Consider the following 7,173-nt stretch of genomic DNA (forward strand, 5'->3'; position numbering starts at 1 on the left):
AATATACCTACTACCTAAACATACCTTTATCAGTATTTTTAAGTATCACCTTTCAGCATTTTTTTCTAGGCAGATGTCTCTTTCTCTACGTAGTTGTCAATAAACTGTGTACTTATGCACGATTTCATGTGACCATTTGCATTTATCATATACTCAAGGCCTTCTCTATGTCATGGAACGACCTTGGAAATATAATATTGAATGACTATGTAAGCTTCCACCAAGTGGTTATACCAGTTTTTATTTTCGGTTTTCGATTTTATATTACTGCTAAAAAATCAAGCTGAATAGTATTGCTAGGAACCAAGTTGTTTCCCCAACGCCTGCCAACGTCCTCTATTGAATCCCTAGCCCATGGTGCTATTGTGTTTGGGGTAGGAAAGTAATTAAGGTAGAATGAGGTCATAATGGCAGGGCCCTGATGCAGTAGGATTAGTGTCCTTATAAGAAGAGACTCCAGAGAGTGAACTTCCCTCCGTCCCTCTCTCTCTCTCTCTATCTGTCTCCCACCAAACCCACCTGTCATACAAGGACACAGCAAGAAGGCGGCATCTACCAGCCAGGAAGAGAACCCTCGCCAGAAATTGAATGGTTGGCACCTTGAGCTTGGACTGGCCACCTCTAGACTGTACCATGGACATTGCTGTTGTTACAGCAGAGCTGCCAGCTCTGCAGGTGACTATCTGAATGATGTTCAGTCTGCAGTATTTGTCATGGCTGCCCGAGCCACCTAAGACAATCTCGTTGTGCATAAAGATCTTCTCCTTCTTCCCCCATCCCTCTCTCTCCTCTGATCACGCGTATGCTTCCTTGTCCCCACAGACTTCACTTAAAAACCCAAGTTCCATGAGAAAATAATTTGGGAATTCAATACGGAGATGGCAGAGCATCAAGCCCAGCATGGGGACCCCTGAGCGTGGGCTCCTGCGACCTCAGAGGCCACTCCCCTGGGAAGCCACCCCAGTTCTGGATGGCTTCTGGGTTCCTTTCTGAGCCGAGCACCGGAGCCTTGCTCAGCCTTGGCACCTGCCAACAGCGGCTCTGAGCAACTCATAGATGTTCAATAAATGTCCCCTGCTGTTAAATGTGCCTTGATATGTAGTTGAGAGACCCTTAGCTCTACGTTGAAGGGGATCCAAAAGTCCTCCGGTTATGGATGCTTTCTTAGTGGTTCTTTTATGATTCACTGTTTGTTGAAAAGTAACCAGAGAATCGCAGAAATAGAAAACTGAAAGGGATTTCCTCTCCAGAAGTTTTCAAGGTTGTTCTTGACTGTTGTAAGCAATGAAGCCAATACTTTAAAGAAGGCATTCGAAGTTTAGGTGAGGGGAGCAGAGCTGTTCTTATGAGGGAAGGAGGAGTCACCCCCCAGAGGTCTCCCACGCCTGAAACAGAATTTGAAGACTAAGGATCTAGTCTAAACTCCTCATTCAAAATGCTTATTTGTTACCCTCTTAGGGGATCTTAAAAAATGACAGAATTCCAAATTTAAACAAGAAAAAAGCACTATTCTAGAGTTTTTAAAACGCCAGGATACATGCTCCTATATTAACATGAAATATTTACTTACCAAAATCTTTTAAGAATCCGGGAACCAACAGTTTAGGAGAAGCATGGCTCTCAGCTCGGCTCCAAAAGGACTGCTCTGTCCATCTCTGTGTAACTTGATTGATGGGTGGAGACATGAGAGAGGAGGAGGAGGGGGTGGCTCTGGAGAGTGCAGGTGAGGTCAGCCCTGCACCTCTCTCCTGTGCTGTGGGCCCCAATCTGCATCCCTCCCTTCCTCTGCGTTGCTGTAGTTGGTGTACAACCGTCACCTTTTCTTGCCTTTTCAAATGAGATGAGATCAGTTTCCACATAACTGAGCCAGCTCATGTAATTATTGCCAGGCACTTGACATTATATTTGCATTCTGTTGTCTTTTTGTGTAGTTGTTTGTTTTATCATATTCAATTCCTTTAACAGCTTCATCCCTTCATTCCACCATGTGTGGCCCTCTTCCAGGTTCACAGCAGTCTCATCAGTATCAGGACACGCAAAGGGAAGACATCGTTGTTTCCTTCCAGCAGGACACAATGAAGCCAGAAGATTGAAATTACAACTCAATAAATGTTTGTGTGTCTTTTAATAATGATTTCAAAGGGTGGCAACGTTAAAAACAACAACAACAAAAACAAACAAACAAAACAACTAACCTCCTTTTAATAGCCCCATTTAAAATTGTGTTTGGTAAATAATATGGATTGGTCTTTTAAAAAAATTACTTTATGACTTCAAAACATAAGTGAGTTAAACATATGCTTTCTGAAATTTTTTTCATGTTAACATTTTTAGAAAAAGTAAGTTGGCCTTTAAAATAGTATCATAGTGAAGTTGAGTCATATGAAACAATGTTCAATAAATGTTTTTGTTAATTATAAATAGGTTATGATTTGGACAGTTAAGAAGAAGACAGAAACTAACAGAAGATAGCAGGAGACACATGAAGGTTTTGAAAACTTAGCTTAAAAGTTCTATCATGAGATTAATCAAATATGTCACAATGCTTTTTTTCTTACAAGAAAATAAAAATTTTTCTCCCTGCGGGTCCTCATTCTTTATTCTTTTTCTTAGAATTCATATGCTAAGTTTACTAGGTTCCTCTTTTCAGTATCTTTATTTACAACGCTGTCACTGTTGCCATAGACACACTGAAGGTCGGTTTCCATAGCAACACTCTTGGTCTCCTAAACAAATAGTATCATAGTGTTAATCTTGTTTCAGTGTTATTGTACTATGTTATTAGATACAGAATTCAAAAAAATAACTTAAGCAGGGTTTGAAACTAGATGGGTTGGTTTTATTGCTTTGTGCTTTAGATATTACATTTCAATTTCATATTAAATATATATCCATTTGAAAAATAGCGGGGATTTTGCATAGTAAACATGATACCAATTTTATTCACAAGTTATAAAACATTGTAATTTAATAAGAGGATATTCCAATAATGAGACATGCAGGCAGAGGCTCACCGTCTTCAGATTCAAATGACTACTTTTCCGTTGGCTGGATGATTTAGCCTCCCCAGATCTCCACAGTCGTTTATAACCTACCACAGTGATCATTACCTTTGCCATTTTTGCATTTTAAGTCATTTCTACCAGTCTTGTCTTTTATTTCATAGCCCCAAAGGAACAGCTCTGAAATAGATTTCAAGGAATTTTTACTACTTCCTATTTTGCCCCAACTGAAACAAAAGAGAAAAGTAACTTTATTAGATTTTTGTTTTTTGCCTTTAAATTTGTTTATCATTATCTTTATTTTTATTTTATTTTATTTTTTGAGACAGAGTTTCCCTCTTTTTGCCCAGGCTGGAGTGCAGTGGCATGATCTTGGCTCACTGTAACCTCTGCTTCCTGGGTTCAAGCGATGCTCCTGCCTCAGCCTCAGAGTAGCTGGGATTACAGGTGCGCACCACCACACCCGGCTGATTTTTTTTTTTTTTTTTTTTTGGTTTTGAAACAGAGTTTCGCTCTTGTTGCCCAGGCTAGAGTGCAATGGCATGATGTCGGCTCACTGCAACCTCCACCTTCCAGGTTCAAGTGATTCTCCTGCCTCACCCTCCAGAGTATCTGGGATTACAGGCATGCACTGCCATGCCCGGCTAATTTTTGTATTTTTAGTAGAGACAGGGTTTCTCTATGTTGGTGAGGGTGGTCTTGAACTCCTGACCTCAGGTAATCCTCCTGCCTCGGCTTCCCAAAGTGCTGGGATTACAGGCATGAGACACCGCACCTGGCCTATCATTAACTTTAATTTCTTCTCTGAGAAGCAAATCTTGTGGACTCCTTCAGAAATGGAACTGAGCCTTACCTCCAGCTCACAACCCACGTCCGGTGAAATAGTTTTGTGTAATTGATTATATTTGACTTCTAGGGGTGAGTTTTCAGCTCACATAGGAAAAGGAGGGAAGCGGTGCCCATCACAGAGGAAGGGTGGACACTGCTTTGATTTGAGGGAAGGAAGGGGAGCTGTCTGCACAATCCCATGGCATTGTGGTTTTCTGCAAGATGCCTGGAGACGATGCACTCCACTGTGCACATCTGCTTCTTTGCACCCTGACCCATTTAACAAGCCATGTCAGAAGCCTGCTTTTTCACTTGCCTTTTGAATATGTCCTCCTTTAAGGAAATATTTACTAATAAATGAGGTTTCCCTCCTAAGTTTGGCACTAAAAGGGATTGGTATGCAAATACAACCTAGTACTTGGCAAACGTAAAAAAAAAATGTACTGCTTTGGGGGAAGGGTCAACAATGAACTAAAGTTGGTGTCAAATGTAAACTCAGGATGCCTTAGAGTGTGGGTTTTAGGCAGTCAGACAGGTAAGTGTGAACCTCAGCTCAGACATTTAGTAGCCGTGTGAATTGGGGCCCTGACTCGACTCCCCTGAGCCTTGGTTTCCTCATCTGTAACATAAGGAAAATACCACCTACTGTGTCGAGTTGTTGAAAAATTAGAGATGTTAGAAGTCACCTGCATTAGAAAACTTGAAGTGATGCATTTCTTTCATCATTTCTGATTTGTCCCATGCCTACAAGAAGAGAGTGTGCCACATTTGATCATGGAGTACCTTCATTTTGCTATATCTGTAGTTACATTTTATTGATGTACATGGCCATTGTTACATTTTACTGATTTTCCTTCTTTATCAATTCGATCTCGAGGGTCAGAAAGCTCCAGATTCCTCTGTATCCGCACGAAGATGCATCCATGGAAGTGCATCCCCCCTGTCAGGGAGCTCCTCCAGCTCCTCCAGCTTCTGCCCATCACCTTTCCATCTCCTGACCTGAATCCTGGCTGAGGTAGTGTTTTCCGATCAGAGACAAAAGCTTCTGAGAGCTTCCGTCAGTGTGGTTCCCTGAATAGTCAGCTGACTTGTAAATGGAAAGCCCTAGAGAAAAACAAGTCCTTTTCTGATCTCAATCTTAGCAGTATCACCTAAGCCAGTGTTTCCAACCTTTCATTCACACAGTGATCACCCGCGGGCCTTGTTGAAAGGCAGATTTTGGCTCAGCAGGCCTGGGTGGGAGTTGAGTCTCTGCCTGGCTGATGAGCTTTCAGGGGTGACCAGTACCTGGTCTAGGAGCCTCACCTCCAACGGGAAACTCCCCAAAACACAGATTTTTCTCAAATTTGTTCAAGCCATAATTAGAGGCCACCACCCAAAACAATGGGTCCCCAGATGACTTTAGCCTGGGCATATTTGGGGTTTTTCTTCTAGTATAAGATTAAGGCTATCCAGCTTTTTTTTTTTCTTTTTTTTTTTTTTTTTGAGATGGAGTCTAACTCTGTCCCCCAGGCTGGAGTGCAGTGATGTCATCTCGGCTCACTGCAACCTCTGCCTCCTAGATTCAGGCGATTCCTCTGCCTCAGCCTCCAAGTAGCTGGGATTACAGGCACCCACCACCGCGGCCGGCTAATTATTGTATTTTTAGTGGAGACAGGGTTTCACTACGTGGGCCAGGCTGGTCTCGAACTCCTGACCTTAGGTGATCCTCTCACCTCAGTCTCCCAAAGTCTGGGATTACAGATGTGAGCCACCCTGCCAGGTCGGTCCAGTCTTAGTTGAATTTGGCTTCCTTGTAAGATAAAGAGACTGGGCTGACTGGAATCTCTTGGGTCCTTTTCAATGATCAAATGCAGCATACTTTCTTCTTACAGAGGTGGGACAGATCAGGGAAGATGCAAAATTCATCTGTTCACATTATCGTTACCAAATTCCTTTCAGCTTATTGAAATCTTCTCTGAGCCTTAGGATCAATATGATTCATATTGTTGGGAAAAATACATAACGGAATTATAGCTGATTATCAGAGACAGGTTAATGCTCTAATCAGAAAGTCAGTGACTGACCTGTGAATGAGTTTAGAAGCTGCCTGTACCATATTAATTCCCAAAATTTACAGTGTAATTAAGGCTTCAGAATTCTCTAAGAGAGTGTGGTCTCATTTCCTTTTGTTATGTTATTGTGTAACAAGTGCAGTTGTTTTCTTAAACAAAATTGCCTTCTGCTTTTCTGTTCTCCTTTACTTTAGAAGCCTGATGGCACTTTACTACTTGCTACGTTATAACAGCAGTGTTCCCTGTGTGGAAGTCTTCCAAAGGCAATTCATTCTTCTGAGATTATGTTTTGGAGGAAGAATATATTTGAAAGTTCTAAAAAAAAATTTAGGGTTTTCTAGGGGATTTTGTTCCCTGGGTTTTCCTTGTATATCGTCTCATTGTGAAGAGGATTGTATAATATTCTAAGAATCAAGAGGTTGTAGTTTCTCATAAACAGACGCAATCAAATAATTACTTTCGCTTTTATTTTTATGCTGAATAATTTCACTCAATGGCATCAACTTCAGAATGAATCATAATGAGTCTACTTGACCTTGTTAAAACTGACAATAAAATGGTAACCAAGTTATTTTCCTTTGAAAAAGGAAGCGGCCAGCTTTCTAATGCTGGCTTGGTGGCCATGGAAGATGCCCTCAAAGGTCAAAGAAAAACTCATATGAATGTACCAAAAATGTGGATGAAAGCAATGCCATCGTCATGTGCTAAGGAGCGTGTGAATGGATGAAAATAAGGTGCTTAGAACAATACCTAACACATGCCAGGTGTTCAGTAAACACTGAGTACTGTCATTCCTGAGACTCGTCTGCATGCTTACAACAAGCCAGTCTGCAGTTGCTTAATCTCTGCAGGCTCTATGCATGTGTTAAGATATATACCTATATTTACACATGCACATATATATAAAATACCTACATATAATTTTTAGGGGAACCCTTTTATAGATGATAGTTTCAGGTAGTTGTGAAAAAATCTGGCAAGGCACCATAAAAATAAATAATGCAAGCATTCTTTGAATTACTTAAAACTGAATGTCCAATTCAAACAGATTATGATTTTCAATGTTTTCTGTTGATAGAGTATCATATAGAGAGTTGGGATTTAGAAATAAACTGTCTTCCACTGGGCGTGGTGGTTCATGCCTGTAATCCCAGCACTTTGGGAGGCCGAGGTGGGCAGATCTCTTGAGGTCAGGAGTTTGAGACCAGCCTGGCCAACATGGTGAAACCCTGTCTCTACTAAAAATATAAAAATTAGCCAGGCATGCTGGCATGCACCTGCAATCCCAG

General features: G+C 41.3%; 1 long non-coding RNA gene across 2 annotated transcripts; it reads left to right on the plus strand.

Annotated features, from left to right (window-relative positions):
- The first annotated feature begins 442 nt into the window (after positions 1-442).
- LOC129491488 (uncharacterized) lies at positions 443-2,505 on the plus strand. Of its 2 annotated transcripts, XR_008660563.2 has the most exons (3): positions 443-675; positions 2,005-2,111; positions 2,425-2,505. It is a non-coding gene; the product is annotated as an uncharacterized lncRNA (long non-coding RNA). The 2 variants fall into 2 exon arrangements; XR_008660564.2 differs by lacking the exon at positions 2,425-2,505 and having other exon boundaries at positions 2,005-2,114.
- Positions 2,506-7,173: the final 4,668 nt, after the last annotated feature.

Source organism: Symphalangus syndactylus, chromosome 10 (genome assembly GCF_028878055.3).
Source record: "Symphalangus syndactylus isolate Jambi chromosome 10, NHGRI_mSymSyn1-v2.1_pri, whole genome shotgun sequence".
Lineage (NCBI taxonomy): Eukaryota > Metazoa > Chordata > Mammalia > Primates > Hylobatidae > Symphalangus > Symphalangus syndactylus.